Source organism: Larus michahellis, chromosome 2, assembly GCF_964199755.1.
Source record: "Larus michahellis chromosome 2, bLarMic1.1, whole genome shotgun sequence".
In the NCBI taxonomy this organism is placed as follows: Eukaryota; Metazoa; Chordata; class Aves; order Charadriiformes; family Laridae; genus Larus; species Larus michahellis.
The window spans coordinates 117,196,947-117,209,489 of NC_133897.1; the positions used below are offsets into that span (position 1 = coordinate 117,196,947).

Below are 12,543 nucleotides of genomic sequence, written 5' to 3' on the forward strand. Positions count from 1 at the left end.
GTATAATATGATTTAGGCTCCTGACAGAACAGGAACATGATAAACTCCACCGCTCTAACTGGATTACATGAGTACAATTTATGGTGAGGAGGCTCCAAATCTAAAACACTTTTGCTTTTTTTGTATGTTGTTAACTGTTTAGCATATTTATGGCCCTGTAAAAGCAAATACACGTATTTGCTGTCAGTAAATTTGCTGTAAAAGCAAACACATGTATTTGCTTTATCTTAAATTAAAAAATACAAATGGCTTCACTGTGCAGCACTGCCTGGAAGATAAACTGGACATCCTATTCAATTTTTTTAAGATTAAAAATATATTAGATTATCATTAGTGATCAATACAGTTACTGCTTTATATTCAGCCTTTGAACCAAATAAAGAGGCAAGAGTGCTATTCCAGTGCTAAATTTGACTATTAAGAGAACTGAAAACAATAAAAGTAATAATGAGAACTGCCGATTTGACCACGTAAACTTCAACAACTTTGATTCTTTAGCGTTGGGTTGTTTTTCTTTCTTTTCTTCTGCTTCTCCCTGCAGCCTGCAACTCTGAAGGCTAGATGCATTTACACAACCTTTCTCCGTGAAGACCGCCTTGCCCCAAATCCAATTTTTTTTTTTTTATTATCTCTTAAAATGTGACACGCTGACTTCTGGCATCGCCGTGATTGGGGAAACCCGTAACACACCGCACCGCGGAGTTACCGGTGCCTTATTTACAGGCTTGTCTTTTGTTTGCCCAGGGTTTGGGGACAGGTTTGCTCCGCGGTGCCGCCGCCGCAGCCCCTCGGTCCCCGCCGCGGTGCCCTCGCTTCACAACGATCGTTTTTCGCATCTTGCTCGACCCAAAGAAACGACGTTTTCACCCAGCCTAAGCCGCGGCCCACCTGCAGATGCCTGTCTGTAGGACTTCTAAAGTTATTTTTCTTCACCTTTCCCACACCAGGCCGAAGGGCTTCGCTGCCGAAATCTTTCAGGTTCAGCTTTCCCTGCCGAGAGAGGCTTCCCGAGTCCGGCTGCCCCAGCTCCCGCCCCGGTATTTACCCCGACCAGGGCCCCGCTCCCCAAGCCCGAGGAGACAAGGCCGGGGGAAGGCGGCGGCCCTCGGCCCACGCCTCACCCCCGCAAGCCGCGGGGCAGCGCAGGGCAGGGCAAGCCCCGGCTCCCTCCCCGCCGCCCCCACACCGCGGGGCCGCTGGGGGAGCGGCGGCTCCGCTCGCCTCCACCATGTTGGCTCCGTGCGCGGTGGCGCGGAGGAGGAGAGGGGGAGCCGCCGCCTGCCCGGCTCTGCGGGGGCCGCCCGGCTCCTCCCCGCAGCCTCCGTCTCCGGGCGTGGGGGCCGCTGCCCCGGCCGGGAGGGGCGGCGATCCGGGCCCGGGGCGCATGGGGCGGCCGCGGGGGCGGAGGGAAGAGCGCCGCGGAGGAGGGGCCCGCGGTGCCCGCCAGAGAGCCCGGCCGTAGGGGCGGGGAGTCTCCTCCTCCTCCCGCAGCGAGGCTCCGGCTCCCCGCACGCACCGGAGCGCCCGGCTCCCTCCTCCTCCTCCTGCTCCTCGTCCCTCCTCCCTTTCCCCTCCTCCCCCCCTTCCCTCCCCGGGTCGCCGCGGCTCCGGGAGGAGCGGGGGGGGTCCCCCGCTTCCTTCCCTCCCCCCCTCCTTCTCCCACCCGCCACGCCGAGGAGAGGCAGGTGAGGACCCGGCCGCGTCCCCGCTCCCCCCGCCCCGCGGGAGAGGCGGCCGCGATGGCGGCGGCGCCCGACGAGGCGCTAGGCCCCGGCCGCCCGCCCCCGGCCTCTCCCCGCCGGGCGGCCCCGGTGAGGGGGGGAGTTGGGGGCGTCCCTCACCCCCGGCCCCTTCCTCTACGGAAAGTTTCGCAGCAAACTTTCTTCCGGGCCCGAGCCCCCGCCCGAGGGGTCGGGCGGCGGCAGCGGGAGGGAGGGAGGGAGCCGCGGCGTCCCGCACCGCCCGGGGCTGGGCCGGGCTGGCGGCGGGGGGCGGGCGGAGGGGAAGTAAGTTTGTGAGGGGAGGCCTCCCCCCCCGACGCCCGGCTGCCTCCGCCGCCCCTTCCAGCCGGGCTGCCGTCCTCGCCGGGCCGTTCGCTCCTTCCCCGGTGGCGGCGGCGTTCAGCGCCCGGGCCGGTGCTCGGCCGGTCCCGGCTGGGCTCCCGAGCGCAGGCGGCCCCCGGTGCCGGCGGGATGTAAAAGGCTGAAATTCAGGAAATTGATTTGCGAGTCGCCCGTAGCGTGGCCTGCGTGGAAGTGTTTTCTATTAATTTTATTATTTTTTTTTCACCTCACCGTTCTGGCTTCTATCCCTACCTCTAGCAGGGACACGACTGCTTTAAATTTCTGAGTCATTAATTTAAATGTTCAATCATCACAACTTCATGGAGCCTCCCTACGGTTAAAAAATAAGTGTACACTAATAATATAAGTGTATATATTACAGGGCCCCGCTGCTGCGGAGGCTGCCTGTAACTTTCTGTGCTGCGTGGACCCGTGCATAAAGTTGTGCATGTATCTCTCAGGCCGAGGGCTGGCGTGTCTTCTCCATTATAATCACATTTATTTCAGTATGGTCCCTTCCAGATGTCAGGTATGGGTGTGGGTACGGGCCGCTTTGCATTGGGAAAACTAGGTTATAAATATTTCCGAACCTTGTGGTTGTTAAGGTGTATTCGGGCGTACCTGCTGGATTTAACCCTACACAGAGGCTGGTCGTTAATTAAAAAATAGTTGCATGGACTTACTTAAACTGGCAAAATGATCCAAAACCAAGTTTAAAATCTGGAGCATGTTGCCAAGGAAGGTGTATTTCTTTCTCTTAATAATTTGTCGACAGCTGAATGAAATATCAGGCATATTTTGCAAGCAAAATTGACCTTTAGTCAGGGAAGCAAGATAGGAAAGTTTACCTGAGATTCTTTTTCTTTCATTTTTGGAAAGTAAGGCCTTGAAGAGGGATTTCTAGTAAAATTGCCTGGTCAGTTACACTTGCAGCATCTGTGTCAGTTTTGCCATAACTATATATTTCTGCAGACTTTGGAGATGTAAGGACTGTTCCTTTCCAAACAACACAACCTTGTACTTCCACTTGTGTTTCTGATGCATGCTGCAAATTTAGCTCTAGGAGGTTCCTGCTGAACATGGGCACAGAGCAGAGACGGTGGGTGGGTTTTGCACAGCCAGGGTGTTGGGGTTGAGTTCGGGACAAGGTAGCAAATGTGATGGGAACGGAAAGAGAGCAGCCCTGGCGCTGTGCTGAATTTCAAAGAAAAAGATCCAGCGATACCAGGCGTATGAAAGGATGGTAATAGTTGGTAGCAGCGATTGCCAGTAATTATTCTGTGGGTTTTGTTAGCTTTATTTGCTCAGGATGTGCAGCTCAAATGCAACTGCAGTGTCTGTGTGGTGTCAGTCCCTCTAATAACTCTTCTGGCCGTTAGCCGATTTCAAACAAATTTGGCAGCAGAGGTCTCCCAGGTGAGCAATTTCTACAAAATTTGTGAAGGTAAGGAAGCCAGGTAGAAGAGAGCTCTTAACCTGCACACCAGAGAGTTCAGGTCAACATTTATCTCAAACTGGAAACTGACGCAGGAAATGGGCCCTCCCTGGTTCTGCTGCTCATAGAGCTACTGGTCCAGTTTTCAATAAGTTTTTAAAATCTGGAGCCCAGTACCACTCCTTGAAATCTGAAGAATTCCATTTGGAATGAGAGTAGTGAGCCCAAGGTGGGTTTAATCTGTATTTTGTATTATAAAGAGAGATTTTTCAGGGGAATATTTATTGCCTAACAACAGTTCTTTGGCTATGAAACAAACAAACAAAATTGAAAGTATGTTTAAATTGCTGCGTTATTCAAAATCACTAGAAAAATACTTAATAAATCTTTTGTGTGCTGCGTACTGTGTAACAGAATTATTGAAAAACTGCAGTTCACAATTTAGGTTTTTTAGCAATATTCATGTAGCAGAGCAGAGAATGGCGCTTTCACACTAGAGGAATATTCTTTATTTTGAGCTTTGCATACTTCATGCAGCTCCTGAAGAATGAAATCGACACTCTCTTCGCTCCAATAAATGGTGGCCATCATGTGACAGTGATGTGAAAGTCTGCGGTGTGGCATATGTCAGTTTATGTGGTCAAAGTTTGCTTTATGAACAAATTCACTGCATCGTTTTCCTTCTCTATATGTGCTGTCTGCAGACAAAAGCTGTATATTTTCAATAGATAATTCCTTGTGTTCAAACCGTTAGTTAAAAGAAATACATTCTTTCATCTGTATTCCCTACTTGGAGCCAACTGTTTTGCCTCGTACTTTGATCACAGTTTGAGTAAGCTACCTTGATGTTAATTTAAATTTGGTGTCAGCATTAACACTGCTTTAGGAACGCGTCCTTATTCTGCTGTGTCACGTCAAGCAGCCTTTTTCAGATAGGACGCCTCCCGTCCACACATACACAGTTTGTGGTTTCTGTGAAGCCCTTGTGAAAGGTTTTGGGCTTCTAGTACTGGAAGTCCTCTGCTAGTCAGTGGAACAGATTGATTAGCGAGGGAGAAATGTAGTTTCTCAAACTACTGTGACAGAATGGTTTAGTTTTTTGTCCTGGAGGAGCCACCTCCAAATACAAGTAGATAGCTGATTCTCGGTATTTCATTTTTGTTCTCCTTGAGAATGTCAGTAGGATGCTGTTTTAACGTGATGGATTTTATGATGTGGCAGCCACTAATTTTTTTTTTTTTTTTTAATACAACCTGCTTTACGGTTGCCATATGGTAACTTCTTTCAATCGCTATAGTACCCAGCTGCATTCAAACCAATGGCTTAGAGATGTAGGGTTCCAGACTGTATTATCAATTGCCAGGTTTTGAAGGCAAACCTGGACAAATTCCCATGTGTATGCTGAATTTAGTAGGGAAAAAGTCATATTGAAAAGATGCTGTCAACTAACTGTAGGACAAGTTTAATTTTAGGTTTTAAGAGGTCGTTCTTACTGCCGTTTCCACCTATGGAGGTTTATCCTTCGTGGTGCTAATGCATCAAAGCAGAAACTGGCACCACAGCAAGTTATTGAAATGAGTGGGACTGCACCCTTAGGTAAAGTTAACATGAACGGCCGATTGCAGCATCAGAGATCAAGATGATAGTAACGTTAATGCTAGAAGTTAAGTAAGTAAACTGTATTACTTATGCATGAGTTTTGTTCCCTTTAGATTTAAACACATACTCTTTAAAGATGTAAAGGATAGCTGGAAATAGGGTGGGAAAATACTCTTTTCTGTTGTCGCTTTGGGTTGGCATCTGCACAGGGCACGGGGTTTCATGCAACGTCCCAAAAATCAGTGAATCAAAGTCGCGCACCGCTGAAATGAGCCCTCAAGCTGAGGGTCTCCTGTGAGGACTGCTAGGCCTGGCTTTTATCCGAGACGTGCAGCCTGTGGGACACTGCCGTAGGGATCGTTGGTAAGCAGATCCTTGGCCCGTGCTGAGTGTTGTGGCTGAGACTGGGGTTTTATTTTGATTTTTCTTGACTGTAGTGTTAGGTAATGTTGCAGAGTATGGTTGGAGAGTGCCCAGGGAATAACGACTGCTAAAACCTCAGACTGGCATCATCTGTATTTCAGCTTCTTGAGTACTTTAACCTGGCAGTATTTTATCTTTGTATTTTTGGAAGGCAAATGCTATTATAATAGTGTTATGTGAGACTCTAATAAGTACCTGTATTGACTACATCTTTATCTTAAATGTTTACGTAAATTTTGAACTCTGGTGGTGCTACTGAGTTTCAAATAATTTGTCTTTCAAATTGGTGCTTCAGGGGGATGAAAAACTTCTGTGTCTTAAGATACATCTTTCTGTGGTTTTCTTCACACCAGAAGTCTAGAGAAGTCTGGGAAAAATAAATGATTCTTCAGCAGCTTCGAGCCACCCCTTCAGTTCAGATTTTAGAATCAGCTAGACCAGGCTTACAAAAGTGAATAACTTCATTTACTTCTATTGACAGAGAAGTTGTTGAGTAAATACACCCACATAGGTAAATCTTTGTAGATCAGGGCCTTTAACTTGTTTCTGGGGCATTTTTCAGGAGCATTTTGTGGTGTTAATCAGATATTTAGAGTCAGCCTTCATATTAGAAGACTGGTTCAATGGGGTTAATTTCCTTTGTTTGCAGAGGCCCAAAGCACCTTTTAATCTTGCAAAACTGAGACAGTAATAGTGTTTTATTCATGGTGTGAGTGATGGAGCATGAATGCGGTCAGGTCCCAGGTATGCTTACCAGGACTGACGATCCCGTAGCAAAAGAAGGGTCAGAATGGAGCATGGTGTTCGTGTTCCGTCCCGTTCCAAATGTTTGCCCATACTTCAGGCAGACTTTCTGATGGTGCATGTAAAGTTCAGCTTCAGGAAGAAAAATACAGTACGTGGGCTAAAGGGTTTGAAATTTGCAACCGTACTTAATGCCCTCACCATTGTAAGAAAAGGCAGTGCTTGTGCGAGGTATTTAAAGAGTAATTAGAGGGTACTATGAATCTCTTGTGTATTGCAATTGTGTAGCATTATAACCGTTTTGGCAGTCAGCCAGGAAAAGAAGACTTAAAACAAATTAATACTGAACAATCCTGTTTTAATAAGTTATTTTAAGTATGGTTAGATAACAAAATTAATATTTATGCTTAAAATGTGACAAAGGAGAAACAGATCTGAGTTGTTGTGTGTGTCGTCTTGCTTTTCAAGAACGTTTTATTGGAAACTAAAATCGTGACCAACACTTGTAACCACAGAAAAATTAAAAAAAAAAACCCTCCAAAGTCCTTCTGTATACCTTGCTCTTCCTTTCCACGCTCTTCCTGTTTCTTGTTGGTTTTTACCAGCTTAGCTTATTCAACATAAATACTCTATTTTGCCAGGAACAGTATCCCGAAGTCCAGAAGCTAAAAGACTGTGCCAAGGATAGCATGGCCACAGGCTTTCCTGGTTCTTAGGGTCCCTTCCTGAGCATCCAGTATTGCCCAGCGTTTCAGAAGGTGGGACCAGTGGTGAACCTCTGGTCTGACTCAGGGGTGTTGGGGCTAGATGGACTATTGATCTGATTTGTAACAGCTGGTCTTTCAATGGGCTTAATTTAATGAAAGCATGCCGCAAAGATGAACAACACTGTTAAGGTTTTGGTCAAAGCGTGCTCCACTGAAAAACTGATAGAATTAATGTCTAGAAAATCATCTCGTTTTCAAACTACATTAATCTGAAACTAGAATTCATTTGCCAAAGTATGGGAAAGAAAATATTAATAAAGAGCTGTGGTTGAGGAAGGAAATCTGAACATAAATACAAAAGCTCTGTATTTCATTGTAAAGTGTTTAAAAAAAATTAAAATCAGTAAGTTTAATAATACATCTTCCAAGTTATTTTTTCAGTTCTCTTGTATCTCCTTTCTTTGCCTTGATTCTGATACTGTTGTTCTGAATGTCTATAGTTTGAGATTAAAACCTTATCTTACTGATTTCCAAACAATGGTCTTCAGAAGCATCTGAACAGACAGAATTTGTGGTGTTTCAGTTAAAAGTTTAACAAGGTTAGTCTGTAAGAAACAGAGAATTAAGTGTGATGTGTAGGTATGAAATTTATATAAAGCAGTGGTCTCCAAACATCTTAAAAATCTGCACCAAACCTAATTGCAAACTTCACATCTTCAAAATCTGCACAGACAAGGCATTTATATTCATGTGAGAACGGAGCAAGGGTGAGATGAAGTGGGAGGAAAGCTTATGGTGATAAAAGTGAGTGTTTTGTGTCCCCTCTCCTATAACTTCTTGAGCTGAAAAGAGAACGTATCAGCAGAATATTTTACTAGTTCTGGTGTTGTTGATACATAGTATTTAGTATTTGTGACTCTCATTCCTCTCCTTCAACTGAAGGACTCCACATTTTCATTAGAGGCGTGAACGTATTTTGGTGCTATTGTGAAGCTGCAAACAGATGTAATAGTGCATCTTATGTGCTTGTAGGTAATTTCCCTTAACAGAAGATCTTGCTATACTTCAATGACAAGTGAACCTGAAAATATGGATTTTTATTTTTTTTCTTTTTGCTAATGTAAATATATGCAAGGCTTAGATAAGATCCATAGGGCAAAGACCATTTTCTACTCTGCGTTATGACTAGCCCAGGCGAGCAGTGTATCTGTTGTGTGAGAAGACTGTCCCATACTGTATGGAGGGGTAAGACTTGTGGTTTTCTTGTTTGGTTGGTTTTTGTCTTAAATCTTAACAGTGCTTCTCCTCTTTGATATATATGTTTATTAAGTTAAGCCTACTGAAAGAACAGGTGTCATGAATCAGACTAGAGGTCCATCTAGGCAAATATATCTCTTTTTTTTTTTTTAATTCTCCCCCCACCAATTCAGGAGAAATTCTTAATGTCTCGTCTCAAGTAAAAGTTTTTGGAAGTTTAGTTAAAGGGAAAATTTCAGAATGGGTTCTTTCAGCAACAGATGGCAGTTCTGATTCTGTCTGTTTTAAATAAAAAGTATTCAGTTTTTCTTCCCGTGATAATATCCTGAAATGTAAGTGTGCTCTGTAGTATTTGAGGCATGTGATATTTGGGATTTTTGCCAAAGTATGTTCTATGTTTTTGGGTTCCCCCCCATAAGTTCTGAGTAGAAGATACATTAATAGAATGACAAAGTCCTGAAACCAAAGAGAGGGAGGGGTTTATTTAACTGATACCGATGTTAAATATTTGTTTAAAGGATTATTGAAGGTTATAATAGTATTGGCCAGATCAGCTCATCCGTACCTAACTGAAAAACATGCATTGGAGGGAGAAAAAGAGTATACTAGTCTCACCGTGGAGACCCATGTTTAATTCTGTTTTCATAGCAAAGTTAAATACTCTATTCAGGAACACTTACAGAAAAGAGCAAAATACTATTCCTTTTGAAAACAATTACCTATGAAGGAAAGATAAGGGAAAACCAGAATAATTCCTGAGCTGTTACTACTAGTCAGTTGGGGATATTTACCTGAATAAAATTCTTTTTTTCAGCAGCTGCACTTCCTCAAGCCTGAAAAGTAAGTATTGTATTAAGAATCTGTAGGGGGTAAAAAAAAGGGTTCTGGTTTGGTTTGGGGTGGTTTTTTTGGTTTTTGTTCTTAGTTCTGTGGTTTTCAAATGAGTGAGCAAAATGCAAGTACAAAATTCTCAGCTTTAGAAGACACGAAAATTAGATGCTGACTTGTATATGGTGTTAAAGGCCCAGATGCAATAGTAATATGGATACTGGTTTTTTTTTTTTACTTTCCAGTACCGTTCTGTACTGTATTTTAAGTACAGTTATACACTTAAAATACAATTCATAAATTATAGTGGTTGAGGTTATTTAAAGTGATAAGCTTTCAAAATAGCTTGCTGAATAATTATATATATTATGTAATTTGCTAAAGATATCAATCTCCTTTTTCATTTTAGGAAATATTTCTTAGCTTATATGCTGTAGAAACCTGTAGAACTGATTGATCCAGGCTATCATGATGTACGTAAAATGAGACAAATGATAGTTTATAGATGAAAAATCATTTCCTTGGAAACGTTTGACTTATTCATGCAAAGTAGGTGTATTTAAATATGCTGGAATTAATTTGCATTGGTTATTAAATCTAGGACTCTGATTACTTACCCCCCCCCAGCTTTAGCGTAGGTCTGACGTACCATCAGAATACTATTTAAATTTGGGTGCATACATGGTGAAATCATAGCCAAGTGAATACAAAGTGACTTACGTTAACAAGCATGACACCCTGATTTTATATGGTTATTTAAAATGATTATTTGAACTTAGTTTTGTGCTTGTGTATCTTAGTTCTTTTCCCAAAGAGGCTGAGTCTTACTAGTCAGTAAAATATGTTAACTATATATTAGGTTTACGCTAATCTTGTTAGTTTTTTGCCAGGGGCATGGATTTTATGCATGTGTGTTTAATGTAATAATAAAGTGTCTTAATATCTTAATAATTATTTTAAGCTATATATATATAATTATTTAGGCAATGAAAGCCCAATTTATACACAAGACATTTTTTTCTTCCTAATTTGTGTTCAGTGACATTTAAATTGAAATTCTGATTGAAATTCATATAAAGAACCAGCATTATATTTTAAGGTACAAGTTAATAATATGTTGCCTTTTAGATAGGGATATATGAGGCAAGAATTCTAAATGCAAACCACATTTTGTTTTAAATCTGATTGATTTATTTACAAAAGGGAATGTTAGCTTTAATTTGTTAATTTATTTTGGTCTCCAAAACCTCTAAAGTGTTAGAATGTATACCTCCCATATGTGCAAGTTTTTGTTTTCTTTGAAAATACTAATGAAAGTCTTCCTCTGTCTTTTAATGTGATCTTCCCTAAATGTTTCTCAGTTTCTAGTGTACTGATTTCTAAATAATATTAACTGGGGGGAGGGAGGTCTTCTACGCTTGTAACAGCTTATGTTACTTCAGATATTTAGGCTTCCAAATTCTGGTTCCAGGTGATTTGAATTTGTTTAAAATTTTGGTGGCTAACAACATAGTTTGAATAATTTTTTTAATTTAATATAGGTTATCCTAACAGTAAATTTAGGTCTTAATATAAATTGATGTTACCGTTTAAAAAAAAATAAAATTCTTTCTCCACTTTAAATATTGAAAAAATGCCATCAGAAGGGTAACTTTCCATTATAACATGGCATGTGGTCAGTTAGCATATGACTTAACTTGGCTGTGCAGGTCTGTTGTATTTTGGTTTTGCTGTTATACAAACACTCAGAAGTATACATTGTTTATTGCTTTATATTGAGTATAGTACAGCCGGGTAACCGGGTAATTTAGGTGGCCGAATCAAATCATGTTCAGGCCAACAGAGTAACCTGCCAAAAACTTTTGAGTCAGGGAACTGATCTCAGTGTAAGATGTTCTTGAGGAAACCCTAATAGCATTGACAGAGAATTGAAAAGTTTGGAAGTGTTACCACTGCGTGATTTCTACAGTTTGGAAACCATACCATTAAACTGTTGCTTCTCTTAAGGTATTTCCTAGACTTAAGGGATTGTTGCTTTTTCCCCCTCAGTTCCTCTGAAACTGAACAGATGAGGCAGATGCGTTAGATAGTATGGTGTTACAGTCAGAGTATTGGAATGGGATTATTTTCTCTTTTTAAAAACGTTGCCATGTACAACAACTTTTCACGTGCTTTAAACTGAAATGGAAATTAGACTTTTCCTTTTTTTTTAATCGTTTGTTTCATCAAATCAATTGCACATGTTTTGTTGTTTGGGGGTGGTTTTTTTTAGCTAATTAGGAAGTGGAAAATCAGAACTTATTTTTATTCACAGATATTTTAGCGTTTCTGTTCTAGGACCTGATCCTTTTTCACACTGAAGTCAAGTGCAAAATTCCCCTTGACTTCAGGGAGAGCTGGATTAGCTTTACACAAAAGGACCAAATTGTCCTCTGGGATAAGTAAAGGCAATTCTATTGAAGTAGACTTCATCGGAGTATAAAATGAAGACAAAGAAGTGTTGCCTGCCTTTACAGGCAATGAAATTGGACCCGTTAGCTCTAACAGCTAGGTTAATTTAGCAGTTGAATCAAAGAAGTTTTCCTTTTTCCAATTAGATAGTGCAGTTATAGTAGTTCACTGCATCAAGCAATGAATATGTTACTTATTTTTGAATAGAAATATTTTACAGAAGCTAGAATCTGTTTATGAACTCTTTTGTCTATGAGGCATAGGAATTATCATGAGAAAACTCATATGCTTTCTAAACTGTTAGCAAATGTTCAAGCAGTTTATCCTTAAGTAGCTGAAAGGGATCCACGTGCCGTTTAAATTTAATAGGTTTTATGTGACAAGTTGTGTGGGGCTTGGGGGGCTTTGTTTGCGTTTTCAGCATGAGGCTGGCGTCCCAAGTGGCTTTCTGTAGTCTTGCCGAACTGGGAAGAGGGTGATTCATTTACACCAAAAGTTGGACTGGAAGTTATCCCTTGTGTTTGCCAGTGGTATCCAGAGTAATCCCACTGATTTCCACAGTTGGCAGTAGCACCTTTGGCACCTTTTTTTGTGCTTTACACATCGTATCTGTGTTGTGTACAGAAACGATGAAGGAAATAGTATTTGAAAAATGAACTCAAGTACAGTGATTACTTATGTAATTCTCTATACTACTTGTGAAATGCATCATTTGTCACTCTTGCTTATCAAATTTTTCTTTTCGTGCTTCTGATATCTGTTGGGATCATGAATTAATTCAACAGTCTCTGTGATTATTTTGACCTAAGCACTGTGTGGCTTTCTTGTACTTGCCCTTTGAAGTTTCACAAAGGGAAAGGGGGCTGGAACATTGTAATCTCCTTAGAATGATTTGAGAATGAGTATTTAAACGCTGCTCCATGTTCCTTTATTAACATTTCACGTGTGAAATGAAATTCCCCTCCTGGGAAGAATGCAGATCCACACAGCGTTTGGCCTTTTAGCATACGTAGCTTTGCAAAAAAAACATCCACAA

The 12,543-nt window shown here is 41.9% G+C and overlaps 1 protein-coding gene across 1 annotated transcript in view; it reads left to right on the forward strand.

The window, feature by feature from the left end:
* Positions 1–1,489: 1,489 nt before the first annotated feature.
* The window catches only part of YES1 (YES proto-oncogene 1, Src family tyrosine kinase), a 50,433-nt gene continuing 39,379 nt past the window's right edge, over positions 1,490–12,543 (forward strand). Inside the window, exon 1 of the mRNA XM_074576792.1 lies at positions 1,490–1,685. The gene's annotated coding sequence lies outside the window, so the exon portion shown is untranslated. The remainder of the gene's footprint in view (positions 1,686–12,543) is intronic.